We start from the raw sequence: 14,968 nt of genomic DNA on the forward strand, positions 1-14,968 counted from the left end.
CGAGGTGGAGAAAAGTAGCCCTGCCGCTCCAAGTACAGATCATCTTTATAAAGAGGCGCGGCCGCGGAAAAAGGTGCGCAGTGGTCCGTGTCCATGCGCGAAGTGCTCACCTGAGTGTGTGCGTAAAACTCTCAGGAGCCTCTATTGGATACCCAAAGAGCTGACCATTCTTACACTGCGGAGTAATTAATCATAAGCCCTTAAGACTCCCTGGCAGTGGGAGAGACTCTGCTCTTTCCCTTTCACAACTTGTTTCTGTCAGAGGGGAGAGAGGAGGGAACCCTTTCAACACCAGAGGCAGCATTTTTTCTAGCTGAGCAAACCATGTATTTTCGTCATATTATGGTCACATCAATAAAGAGGGCACATCTGTATTATTACATTGATATGGGTCGTCAACTGATTATACTTAGCCTATACCTGATTCCTACCCAAGTGCTCTGTCATTGCTTTGCTTTCCAAAGGCTTCAAGGGGGCTATATCAGGTACCTGCCCAAATAAACAGTCCCTAATATTTTTGTGCTAATGTTGCAGACGCCAATGGTTGCAGCAGACCATGATGACAAGATGACTAGAGTGTAAGGTGATATGCAAAATTGACTAATTGCCAGGGTGCCTTGAGTTGCAGGTCGCAAAATAGTCTGATTTCCATGAAACAGCTAGGGCTAATAAATAAACTTTGAACAATGCAATCAACATGGGCCTGCATGAGGAAATACTTGCGACTCATAAATTAATCACTGATTTCCAGGGTCCACAAACGGAGATGTCGCCAAATGAATGATTGCAATTATTCATAATATAGGCTATATCCTCAGACGGTTCTTAATAAACATTGTTTTTGTAAGGATGGAGTAACAGAATTGCTTCGGGGAGGGCCACTAATTATGAGGCAAAGCAAAAAGGGTTAAGTAAGCTTCGTTCCCTAATTACCCCACATCTTTCAGGGGTTATACTTTGACATGCCTTTAAAAACCCATTCAGACGTGCTCAGTGATATTTAGACAGGGACTAATAGCATACAATATTACTCCTCACTCGGCGAGGATTTGTTGTGTTGGTTGTGTTGTGTTGGAGGATTATTTCCACATTATGAGGGAGGGAAGGCAATATGCATTAGGCTATCACGCAAATAATATTTTCTTTGCTACGGCACCGCATGCGGTACGGTTGCACATCTGGAACCAACAGGACCTTGAACAGCTTCTACCCCCAAGCCAGAAGGCTGCTAAATAGTTAGATAAATCGTTAACCAAATAGCTACCCAGACTACCTTCATTGAACCTTTTTGCACCATTTTTTTTTCACTCATCACAAACGCTGCTGCTACTGTTTACTAGCTCTCACTTTTTAGTTATATGTACAGTAAATATCTACCTCAATTACCTCGTACGCCTGCGCATCTACTCGGTACTGGTACCTCTTGTATATAGCCAAGTTATCGTTACTCATTGTGTATTTATTATAACTTTTATTATTACGTGTTATTACTTTTCTATTATTTCTCTATTTTCTTTCTCTCTACATTGTTGTGAAGGGCCCGTAAGCAAGCATTTCACTGTTAGTCTACACCTGTTGTTCATGTGACGAATACAATTTGATTTGATGCTCTAAAATTACTGTTTTGTTTTTAATAAATGTTGATCAATTAGCCAAGGCTTCTGTTGAAATTAAAACATTCACCATTTATTCTACAATAATCTTATAATATGACAATGGTGCGTAATCAAGTGCATATCTGACTTCATTACATACGGTTGGTGTCCTTTACAAAACATGTCCTTTACACTGCGGGAAAAACAGACAAAATAGACTGCCTAGGACACCAGATAGTAACTACTCAAATTGAAGCTATTCTAAGTTATTTATTTTGTATAAAACACAAATTCAGATTGGATTTATAATGTGGACTTATTTGGCATAGAGTTATGGGATATAACTTCCCAAATTGGTGAAAATGTTATTTGCAACATCCAATAAATCATTTTTATAAAGTGAAATTGAGACTTCCCAGCATGGACACACCATAGGAAAACACCTTTCTTTGGCATTCAGGGGAATTAATAAATAAACACATCTCTAAAATCTTACACTCCAAAATCCAGGTATTTTAACATTCTTATCAAGTCCACTCAGGTACACACAACAAACAGGCAAAACCATCTATAATTGATGTACAAAATATCAAATGTCTAAAAAACAAAATTACCTTTATTTACACTGCATGACATCATCAGAATTAGTTTTTAGTCACATTTCAACTGGGCAACTATTGCAGAGTATAATTTCAACAGACTCCATTGCCATGGACAAAGAGTGCAGGCAGTACATATACAGTATAGTGCATAAAGGGCCTCTACCGCAGTCCATCAGTCACTAACAGTGACAGACCCTAGTGTAGACTCCTTCCTACTGAGCGTTTCAGGGGTCAGGTCTGCTCCTGATGTGTGGCGACATCAGTGGTAGGCTACGTGCTGTGTGTTAGGTAAGGGTCAGACATGAGAGGGTCATCAGAGTGTGTGTGTTAGCGGAGCTGGCATGTCTGTCGCACAGGCTGCAGACTTTAGCACATCACTAAGCAGCCCCGCAATCATAGGGATCTTCAGGTTCCGTGGCCTGGGAGAACAGAGAGAGAGCTGACCAGTAAGTGATCATCAACCTCTTTAAATCATATTTGAGTGGGATATGGTATGAAAAAGTATAAAGCAATGTATATTGGATATTAAAGAGAAAGCCACTGTATGAACTGTTCATTTTGTACTGATGGTCAACCCCAGGCCGACAGCAGGGAAGAAGTGTTTATTTGCATAAAAATTAATAAAAGCATTTGACAAACAGCAGGCAATTCGTCAAGTATGTATACAAAAGGAAGGAAACAATCAGTTAAGTGAAACATGTTGATGTTTAAATCACTTATACCAACTAAATACACATTTTCTTATTCAAACTGAGATATACATTTGGCTCTCATTTTTGTATGAATGAATTAAGAAATTAATCAATTATCAAACATGGGTGGGGAGAGCGACTGTATTCTAAATCTGTCATATTGAACAGTCTAAAAACACTGAATGTTTCCACAATTTTGTGTCCCATATGGATGTATTAAAAAACAGTAATAATAAATGACCAAAGAGGCCATTTGAATTGATTGTATTGGTGACAGGCAATGATGATATCTTCTTGATCTGAAACCTTTGCTGCTGCTGCCATTTTATCTTCCTACTTTTCCACTACTGTACTGTTTCGCTTTTTAAAGGCTATTTTTGTTTCTTTTTGACCATTTTACTTTTACATTTACAAACAATCACAGTAAGGTACTTCATTGTTACCCAGAATTGATTTAATATTGAGATAAAAACAGCTGCATTGGACCTTTAATAAATATGCAACATCCAGGCAAGTTTTTGACTCGTTCTATCTTTTTTAAATAAATGTTTCATATGGTTGATAGGAATCTAGATTGTTACGGTACCTCATTGCTGCGCTGTCCAGTTGTGAGTGTTCAAAGCGGACCTTCCTGCTGGGTCTCCCCCTCCAGAGGATTCTTCTTCCCCAGGGCGTTGCCGTAGTTATAGTTGTACGAAGGATGGGGGCCCATGTGGAAGTCTGCTGCAACACAAAGAAAGACACACACACCCACCTTGTCACAGTTCTGACTAGACTTCGGACACATACACACACAGCAGGACCAAAGTAGGGGCCGCGGTGCGGTGGAACCTTTGAGAAAAGTGTCGCGGTAACATGGGATATGCACGTTTTAAAAGTTCTGACAAAGTGAGTGTCTCTTTTATGTGAACGTCTCTTTTAAATATTTGTAATAAGAGGTGCTTCATTACTGCTGTCAATAATATGGAGGTTGAAATATTTGTTCTGTATGTCTCTATTATCAGAAGGATGTAAAAAGATTGAACAGTACATTATCTTACCAGTAAATAATATGCCATTTAGCAGACGCTTTTATCCAAAGCGACTTACAGTCATGCGTGCATAATTTTTTTTTTTGTGTATGGGTGGTCCCGGGGATCGAACCCACTACCTTGGCGTTACAAGCGCCATGCTCTACCAGCTGAGCTACAGAGGATCTGCCTGGTCATAATTCTTTCATCTTTCAGTTTTTTCTTGCCGTCTTTCGACGCTTTCCAGTTAATCAGGAACTGCCTGGACAACTCGTTAATTTCCTTCCCATCAAGTTCCTCTACAAAAACAATATTATCATTGTCTACAATTCAATTACGTACCGTATGTGTTATAGAGCTGATATATTTTCTGCAATTGTAGCGAATTAGGTCAAAGGCATTAGTTATTTGAAACATCATCATGAAAAATGTATAATACAATTCCTACGGTCATTAGGTGGAGGTGCGCGGCCATTTTCTCACCCAGTCTTTTGCACACAGTTATCAGCCTGTTTCTGTATTTCGATTTGTGGCAGACAGGATTTCCACTCAAATCCATTCGATGCAGCAGAGGCCATTGACTAAACACCCCCTCTAAATCCTGAAAGCACACAAGAGAAATACTTATGTTGAACATACTGTACTTACAAATGTAAAGGGGTTGGACACTATATACCATTGTAGAGGCTCTGGATAGTCTTTACGTGACAAAGTGGCACTTTAACCTTTGAGGAAGTGAAAATGGAGGACTCTAAAGTATCCATTTATAATGCATATACAGACTGTACTTCGACAATGTATAAGAAGTCATATAATTAATGTAATCAACAAACCACACTCCAGTAGGAGAATCATACTATTAGCAAAAACAAAAAACAACAACATATGATTCAAAGGTAGCGCTGCCAAGAGTAGTCCAAGGGAAACGGTGTAAACAACACATCAGCTTGTTTTAATAAACAGTCGCTGGTGTCATGTGACTAAAAAGCGTGTTGCCTGCCCTGCAGTGTATGTTTATCTAAAGGCACATTAATCCAAGCCTGGACATTTGAATACTCTCTGGACACGCTCTGATTGTTCATTGCCTTCCTGTCTCGGCCAAAGCGCTTCCACTTTTCCAGCCCGCGCTGCAATCAGTTCAGAGGGAACCCCTCAGCGCGGCGCGCTCCCAGGCTTTGATAAATGATCGTGTCAGGGCCGTCACTCACAAGGGCCCTGGCGAGGAGCGGCCAAGCGCCAAATTGCCCCCCATGCTGGGGCATGAAGACTAGAGCAGCCTGACTGGATGAGCACTGTACTGGGCTGCTGGGCCCTGGTTCCTCACTGGACTTAATGATGTACCAGTTATGAACCTGTATTTGACCAGCACTTTGATTCCCCCGTCCTCTCTGGTCCTCTCTGCCTCGTGCAGTGCTAACGGCCTCAGTAGATACCAGCCCATTTGTCACCCTGGCTGACTGCCTGTCATAATCTATTTTAAAAATCCATAATGCTTCCTCTGGATTCTGACCACACTGGGCTGAAGGAGGGATTGATCCTTCATGGTGCTGTCTTTGCAGGATCAATAGTGGCAGAGGGGTTGTATAAATTAAAGGAGATATCCACTAAATATGAGAACATGAGAGCTCCCTCTGACATGTGTACAGCAATTACCTGCTGAGGGCTGCTCTGCTCAGTGGAATATAATTTATGTTGAGTGCCAATGTTACCCATGCTAACGGTGTGCTTTCAATGCCATGTCCCAACGTGACATTATAGTATGGATTAAGAAATAGCTTTTAAAAATAATTCAGCCATCTAGCCTTCCAGATTCACAAAGAGAGAACATTTGTTCCTTTCCTCAGAAGTGGAGCCTCAGGAACTCACAGCAGGTCGTTTTTCAAGGTCAACACAGTGAGCAGAAACCATATCTCTGCTTTAAATGAATCTCCCATCAAGTTCAGTGGTGCTGCTGGGGAGGAGGTATCAAATGCTGGACTCACAAGGAAGGAGAGAAACTTGTGCTTGTTTAAAACTGTCAGCGAGGGCAGCCCCGCGGGACTAGGCCGCTGATTTGTTGAATAATTCTGACCCTGTACGAGTCACAGAGACTGGGAACCTCTGGCGGGATTTGCAGGATTTGGTTCTTTAGCACCCTGCTCTCCATATCATTTCACACATCACTTACAGAGAGCAGCGCTGTTATGTTCATGTTACCCTGATCCGCTTATAGCGAGCGTGTTGATTTTGATACACAACGCCACGCATAGATGCTGTTATGTGGGTACGACATGCTCACAGTTGACACTTTTGTCACGTTAGTAAAGAGTAGAGTAAATGGTGGCTGGTATCAGTTCCATCAGTAGTAGTGCCTTCATGAGGAAACGTAAGAGCTCCTACCTGCATGTCCTGTAGCTGGTTGTCTGCAGCAGAGAAATGTGTGAGTTTCTTTAGAACGGCAAGATCTCTGACATCATCTATGTTGTTCCTGTTGATATTCAAGACACCTAAAGATTTCTGCAAAGAGAATATGCTTTGTAAATACAATGGTAAAACATTTGAACAACTACTTCAATAATATTTACAACCAGTATATATTATTGTTCCTTGATTAACTCTGTAAAATTGTTCAATAAATTGCGTTGGTTCTATAATGGTTCTATTAAATACTGTTGTATTAAATACAGCTGTTGAAATGTGATTTTCGTCTTAGTTTCAGTTCCTTTAATTGGAAGCTGGAGCTCTTACATTTGTGCTGCAATTTATTTCATTATCAAAATAAACAAGAATGTGAGATTTGCAGTTTTTTTACCCAGAGTCTGAGGAGTAAACAGCCCTTGTTGATCTGTGAGACCAGAAAGTATCACAGAGCTCTCTTTGACATCATCAAACTCAGCACAATACCGCTTTTACATGGACTAGTTGCCTTAAGGAAATCTGAGAGACCTTTTCCAGACAAGGACATAATGCAGATTGTGAACATATACATGTATTGTCTGATTGCTCAGAGATGGAAATTATGACGTTACCAATAAAGAGCAACGTGAGATCAATGGTGGAATCCTGGTGCACAGGCACAGCCTGCATTTCAATTGTCAATTGTGGTGTGAAATGAGCTGAAACAATCTCCTTTACTGTAGGATGTGGTTGGTGATGTAGTTGTTTGTTTGTTATTGGGTCTTACAGCGAGGGAGAGGAGAGTCCTGGGGTCAAAGAGCAGCTTCTCTCCACTGGGCAGTCTCTGGCCCTCCAGGTGGAGCTCCTCTAACCCCTCCACCACCATAATGCTGTTTCCCCCCAGGTACCTGATATGGCACAGAGAGAGACACACACACAAATGTAAGATTGAGATGTACACAAACGCATGCAAAGACAAACACCCACGAATGGAGAAACATGGACATATGAACACAGACAGTCAAAAACAGCTGAATGTATCTCCAAAGCTTTAACACAGACGACATACATTTAAACTGGATACATAGGACAAGCTCCTACTCACAGTTTGGAGAGCTTCTGCAGGTTGGAGAGGTTATCTATGTGAGTGATGTTGTTGTTCTGTATGTACAGGTGCGTGAGGTTGGAGGCAAAGCCCAGGTTGCAGATCTGGGTGATCTTATTGTCGTACAGGTAGAGGACTGTAAGGTTTCTGCACATGGAGAGATCGTCCTGCAACACATTCATAAACAAAGAAGATATCCCTACCAAAAGAACAGTGGAGGCTTTGCTGAGGGGAGGACGGCTCATAATAATGGCTGGAACGGCGCAAATGGAATGGCATCAAACAACATGGAAACCATGTGTTTGATGTAGTTGATACCATTCCACCTATTCCGCTCCAGCCATTACCACGAGCTCGTCCTCCCTAATTAAGGTGCCACCAACCTCCTGTGCATTAGAAGCTAAAAGAGAGACGCACAGAAACAAAACATAGCTGGCCTATATTCATTTTGGTAACTGTAGTATATCTTGTAGTATCGTACTTACAATATCCTCTATGTTCTTGTTAGAGATGTTCAGTTCAGGTGAGTGAGTTTCTTGAGGTACTGTGGGAGGGAGTAGCTTCTCTTGTTTTTGAAATGGTGGCTGGATTTGGCAATCAGATCCATGGTGGCCAAAATGATGGCCAGAGTGGATCCTTTTCAGCTTTAGCCAAGCGTTCACAAAACAACCACCAGAAACGTCTGAAAAAGGGAAGCGCATAAGCTAGCTGTAAAGAGTAAAGTCAAAGGAAAATAAATGTCATTGGAGTCTTTCCACAAAAAAAGTTATATATGACCTATTCAAAAATAGATATTTCCTCAATGAAGTATTTTAGACTTTAGGAGCTCATTAAAGTAGAGTGGGATATAAATAGGCCTAAATGAAACCTATTCCCCAATCAGGCCATATATTCCCCAAGCAGGCAATCTATTCCCCAATCAGGCCATATATTCCCCAATCAGGCCATATATTCCCCAAGCAGGCCATATAATCCCCAATCAGGCCATATATTCCCCAAGCAGGCCATCTATTCCCCAATCAGGCCATATATTCCCCAAGCAGGCCATATATTCCCCAAGCAGGCCATATATTCCCCAAGCAGGCCATATATTCCCCAATCAGGCCATATATTCCCCAAGCAGGCCATCTATTCCCCAATCAGGCCATCTATTCCCCAAGCAGGCCATCTATTCCCCAATCAGGCCATATATTCCCCAAGCAGGCCATCTATTCCCCAATCAGGCCATATATTCCCCAAGCAGGCCATATATTCCCCAAGCAGGCCATCTATTCCCCAAGCAGGCCATATATTCCCCAATCAGGCCATATATTCCCCAACCAGGCCATATATTCCCCAAGCAGGCCATCTATTCCCCAATCAGGCCATATATTCCCCAAGCAGGCCATCTATTCCCCAATCAGGCCATCTATTCCCCAAGCAGGCCATATATTCCCCAAGCAGGCCATCTATTCCCCAAGCAGGCCATATATTCCCCAATCAGGCCATATATTCCCCAATCAGGCCATATATTCCCCAAGCAGGCCATATATTCCCCAAGCAGGCCATATATTCCCCAAGCAGGCCATATATTCCTCAAGCAGGCCATATATTCCCCAAGCAGGCCATATATTCCCCAAGCAGGCCATATATTCCCCAAGCAGGCCATATATCCCCCAAGCAGGCCATATATTCCCCAAGCAGGCCATCTATTCCCCAAGCAGGCCATCTATTCCCCAAGCAGGCCATATATTCCCCAAGAAGGCCATATATTCCCCAATCAGGCCATATATTCCCCAAGCAGGCCATCTATTCCCCAAGCAGGCCATATATTCCCCAAGCAGGCCATATATTCCCCAAGCAGGCCATATATTCCACAAGCAGGCCATCTATTCCCCAAGCAGGCCATATATTCCCCAAGCAGGCCATATATTCCTCAAGCAGGCCATATATTCCCCAAGCAGGCCATCTATTCCCCAAGCAGGCCATCTATTCCCCAAGCAGGCCATATATTCCCCAAGCAGGCCATCTATTCTCCAAGCAGGCCATATATTCCCCAAGCAGGCCATCTATTCCCCAAGCAGGCCATATATTCCCCAAGCAGGCCATATATTCCCCAATCAGGCCATATATTCCCCAAGCAGGCCATATATTCCCCAAGCAGGCCATATATTCCCCAAGCAGGCCATATATTCCCCAAGCAGGCCATATATTCCCCAATCTGGCCATATATTCCCCAAGCAGGCCATATATTCCCCAAGCAGGCCATATATTCCCCAAGCAGGCCATATATTCCCCAAGCAGGCAATTTATTCTCCAAGCAGGCCATCTATTCCCCAAGCAGGCCATCTATTCTCCAAGCAGGCCATCTATTCCCCAAGCAGGCCATATATTCCTCAAACAGGCCATCTATTATCCAAGCAGGACACCTATTCCCCAAGCAGGCCATATATTCCCCAATCAGGCCATATATTCCCCAAGCAGAACATCTATTCCCTAAGCAGGCCATTGATTCCCCAAGCAGGCAATTTATTCTCCAAGCAGGCCATCTATTCCCCAAGCAGGCCATCTATTCTCCAAGCAGGCCATCTATTCCCCAAGCAGGCCATATATTCCTCAAACAGGCCATCTATTATCCAAGCAGGACACCTATTCCCCAAGCAGGCCATATATTCCCCAATCAGGCCATATATTCCCCAAGCAGAACATCTATTCCCCTAAGCAGGCCATATATTCCCCAAGCAGGCAATTTATTCTCCAAGCAGGCCATCTATTCCCCAAGCAGGCCATCTATTCTCCAAGCAGGCCATCTATTCCCCAAGCAGGCCATATATTCCTCAAACAGGCCATCTATTATCCAAGCAGGACACCTATTCCCCAAGCAGGCCATATATTCCCCAATCAGGCCATATATTCCCCAACAGAACATCTATTCCCTAAGCAGGCCATTGATTCCCCAAGCAGGCAATTTATTCTCCAAGCAGGCCATCTATTCCCCAAGCAGGCCATCTATTCTCCAAGCAGGTCATCTATTCCCCAAGCAGGCCATATATTCCTCAAACAGGCCATCTATTATCCAAGCAGGACACCTATTCCCCAAGCAGGCCATATATTCCCCAATCAGGCCATATATTCCCCAAGCAGAACATCTATTCCCTAAGCAGGCCATATATTCCCCAAGCAGGCAATTTATTCTCCAAGCAGGCCATCTATTCCCCAAGCAGGCCATCTATTCTCCAAGCAGGCCATCTATTCCCCAAGCAGGCCATATATTCCTCAAACAGGCCATCTATTATCCAAGCAGGACACCTATTCCCCAAGCAGGCCATATATTCCCCAACCAGGCCATATATTCCCCAAGCAGAACATCTATTCCCTAAGCAGGCCATTGATTCCCCAAGCAGGCAATTTATTCTCCAAGCAGGCCATCTATTCCCCAAGCAGGCCATCTATTCTCCAAGCAGGCCATCTATTCCCCAAGCAGGCCATATATTCTTCAAACAGGCCATCTATTATCCAAGCAGGACACCTATTCCCCAAGCAGGCCATATATTCCCCAACCAGGCCATATATTCCCCAAGCAGAAAATCTATTCCCCAAGCAGGCCATCTATTCTCCAAGCAGGCCATCTATTCCCCAAGCAGGCCATATATTCCTCAAACAGGCCATCTATTATCCAAGCAGGACACCTATTCCCCAAGCAGGCCATATATTCCCCAAGCAGGCCATATATTCCCCAAGCAAGCCATATATTCCCCAAGCAGGCCATATATTCCCCAAGCAAGCCATCTATTCCCCAAGCAGGCCATATATTCCCCAAGCAAGCCATATATTCCCCAAGCAAGCCATATATTCCCCAAGCAAGCCATATATTCGCTCCCGAGTGACGCAGTGGTCTAAGGCACTGCATCTCAGTGCTTGAGGCATCACTACAGACCCTCTGTTTCGATTCCAGGCTGTATCACAACCGGCTGTGATTAGGAGTCCCATAGGGCCATGCACAATTGGCCCAGCGTCATCCGGGTTTGGCCTTGTAGGCCGTCATTGTAAATAAGAATTTGTTCTTAACTCACTTGCCTAGTTAAATAAAAAAATATTCCACAAGAAGGCCTGCTGAACACCCCAGGTGTTTGTTTATTAGCTTGACCCTGAGACCAGATCTAAATGTGCATTTAATTGTCTTTCTTAATGAAGACATCGATAAGTACAGATGTCCTTCTCTGCTTACCAGTCACAATCCCCTGCCACTCATGAACAAGGCTTCATTCCTTTTACACTTCTGCCTCAGTTCCAGTATGCACACTCTTCTGTTGAGAGAAAAACACACATGCACGCACGCACGCACGCGCGCACACACACACAGATCAGAGTGTGACAGCAGGTATTTTTTAAACTTCATCTCAGGGCATGAGCTGAGGCAGAGTTGACATGAATGGAGGGCCTCTGATCGATTGAGATGAGATCTCCAGTGGGCAGCAGCAAGATCAGTGTAGCCCTCGGGACTGGACGGACAGCAGTTAATCATGTTCAAAACTGCCACTAACACTAGCAGCAGCTAACTTACAGGATAAATTCAAAGCCACATTCATTCATATATTTTCTGTAGCAACTACTAACGTTAGCTAGCCAGCTAGGCATAAATAAACATCAAGCTAGCAATGCAGGCTAGCTAAACTTTAGGCTGTCAACAAAGCTGTCAGCGCTAGCCAGCAAAAAATAAACTTGCAAAGTAAATACAAATCTAGCTACCTCTGTAGTATATGAGCAAGTTCACACGTGTGTGGTCTGTAGATATCCTTGTTGGGAATGGTTGCCATGGGGACAACGCGCCAAAGCTGCGTACAGTACTTCTTCTTCTCTAGGTTTTTATGGCGTACCACAACTAATTTGCCGCCCAGTGATCACATACATCCTTTCCTATGCAATAAAAATATGGAACGGAAATGTTACTTTCCTTCTATTATCTTGAGTAGGCTAATTAACAACCATGGTTTTAGTTTAGTTTTTCGAGCACGAGCTGTTTACACCTTATGTCTATGGTTTACACAAGTGTCAATCAAATTGTGCACCATGTGCAGTTGTAGTCAGACAGATAAATTGATATTCTGCTCATTGCTAATTACTTACAATGGTTGCCTGTTTTCATGCATTTAATTCTTGTCAACGCTCTGTTTTATTTAACTATGAAAACAAATATTTTCGAGTATGACAGTTTTGTGAAAAATTACCAAATTTACATTTACATTTTCATTTACGTCATTTAGCAGACGCTCTTATCCAGAGCGGCTTACAAATAGGTGCATTCACCTTATAGCCAGTGGGATAACCACTTTACAATGTTTTTTTTTTTTGGGGGGGGGGTGGGGTAAGGGGGGGTAGAAGGATTACTTTATCCTATCCCAGGTATTCCTTAAAGAGGTGGGGTTTCAAATGTCTCCGGAAGGTGGTGAGTGACTCCGCTGTCCTGGCGTCGTGAGGGAGCTTGTTCCACCATTGGGGTGCCAGAGCAGCGAACAGTTTTGACTGGGCTGAGCGGGAACTATGCTTCCGCAGAGGTAGGGGAGCCAGCAGGCCAGAGGTGGATGAACGCAATGCCCTCGTTTAGGGACTGATCAGAGCCTGAAGGTACGGAGGTGCCGTTCCCCTCACAGCTCCGTAGGCAAGCACCATGGTCTTGTAGCAGATGCGAGCTTCAACTGGAAGCCAGTGGAGTGTGCGGAGGAGCGGGGTGACGTGAGAGAAATACAGGCTGTACAAATACAGGCTGTTATTAATGTAAAAAATATATATTATTATTCTTATAGCACATTTCAGTTAAACGTGGACCCAAAAGTAAACGGATCTAGATCAAACGCAGGAATTCACAAAGGAAGGAGTAGATGAATTACACACAAAGCATGTGGTAGAAAATAATTGGCTATGAAGTGCATTACATTATTGCTGCTGCAGTCAGCATGCAGGTAATACAAAACATTTCCTTTAGATTTTTCAATTTTCTGTGAACCATAATTCAATGTAATGAATGCATCAATAGGCTTAATCAATTATTTAAATGATCACAATCAAACGTATTTTTGTAAATGTAGCTAAAATCACCTTGGAATAAATCACACTTTATTGCCTTGTCACATCCTTATGAAAAAACATATTTTGACACAGACTTTTCTGGCTGAGTAAATTGAAAAATATTGGATAAATATAGAGAAAGCTAGAATCAAACAAGCTAAATTCCTTTCAGCACTTTTCCTTTCTTCAGAAATAGTCTGAAAACTATTCCATTCCAACACCATAAATCATGTGGTATTTTATGTACCTTTCTAATGATCAGCTACTTGTGTGGTATTGTAGACCTCTGAAATAAAAACAGTTTTGCCTTTCTAGTGGTGGAATGTAAAATATTTTATGTCCATGATTATTTTCAATGAGGTCAAAGGTTAAATAAAGATAAAATAGTGTGGAATATCTCGGACAGGCACACACACACACACACACACACACACACACACACAGGAAACAGATCCTGCAGCTACCCCTGAGGCCTGTAGACTATAGTGCCTGCAGACTTGTACATGACGTAACCTGACACCATGTTTATCAGTTTCTCCCCTTCTCTCCAGCCAAGATCACATTGCTCCCAGTAATGATGCATATAACACACCAGGCAGGCTGGGGTCACAGTGCGATTGGCTCGGCGAGTCTCAGCAGTGACCCATGTATTGTTATATAATGTCAAGGCCCGGGCTTCCTGCGACTGAGTGACTTGCCTCCACTTATGCATGCAGGGCACTTGGCAGGGAGGAAATGAAGCGCTATGGGCCCTTCTTTTCCCCCCACACAGCTCCCCTCTAGGGCAACGAGTGAGTTCCAACCCCTTTCACTATAGCCTACACCATGCTTGTTGAGCGTATTCTGAGATCCAAAGTAAACAATTTCCTTGGACTTCTGCAGGGTCATTTGTTCCGCAGGGCCTATAGTTACCCAGTAATAAATAGCTATTCATCATAAGCCTTATCAATCCTCTGTTCTCAGAACTACAGTTAGGCCTAGTTTTTTTAAATCACTATTATATAGTGTTACTATACTGTTTATTATTCTAATGTATTTTCGATGAACTCACCAAATGAGGTGGAATTCCACTGTTTCATAGATGATAGGAAACATATTAAGTGTATGCTTCATTAAAATAAATGTTAATTCAGTAACTTATATTAACAATAGTATTGAATGCTTGGCTCTCGGTTGGCCTTCATTGGAATTCACATTTACTTGTTTCCACTGTTGGTGAAGCATTTGAATGTTCATCTGGTGATGATCATAAGATTGACATGTAGGACTAAATCCAATACGGAACACTGGTCTTATGATATTTAAATGATCATTTACAAACCTTGCATTAGGTAAACAGTATTTAGCTCTAACAGTAACAGTACTGTAATGCACTTAAAGGTTTGGCGAAACCACTAGCTGTGAGGGTAAATTGTTTCCTGTTGTTAATTCCAAAAACTCAAATTACATTTTACATAATTCAATACATTTCCTCTTTCTAAAACACCACTTTAGGATACACACTTCACCCATTATAATAACGTAAAAAGAACGTACAAATTAA

The 14,968-nt window shown here is 42.6% G+C and overlaps 1 pseudogene; it reads right to left on the reverse strand.

Annotated features, from left to right (window-relative positions):
- Window positions 1–1,799: 1,799 nt before the first annotated feature.
- Window positions 1,800–13,948, reverse strand: LOC121568687 (annotated as a pseudogene).
- Between the last annotated feature and the right edge of the window lie 1,020 nt (window positions 13,949–14,968).

The sequence above is a fragment of the Coregonus clupeaformis genome, chromosome 7 (assembly GCF_020615455.1).
Source record: "Coregonus clupeaformis isolate EN_2021a chromosome 7, ASM2061545v1, whole genome shotgun sequence".
Taxonomy (NCBI): domain Eukaryota; kingdom Metazoa; phylum Chordata; class Actinopteri; order Salmoniformes; family Salmonidae; genus Coregonus; species Coregonus clupeaformis.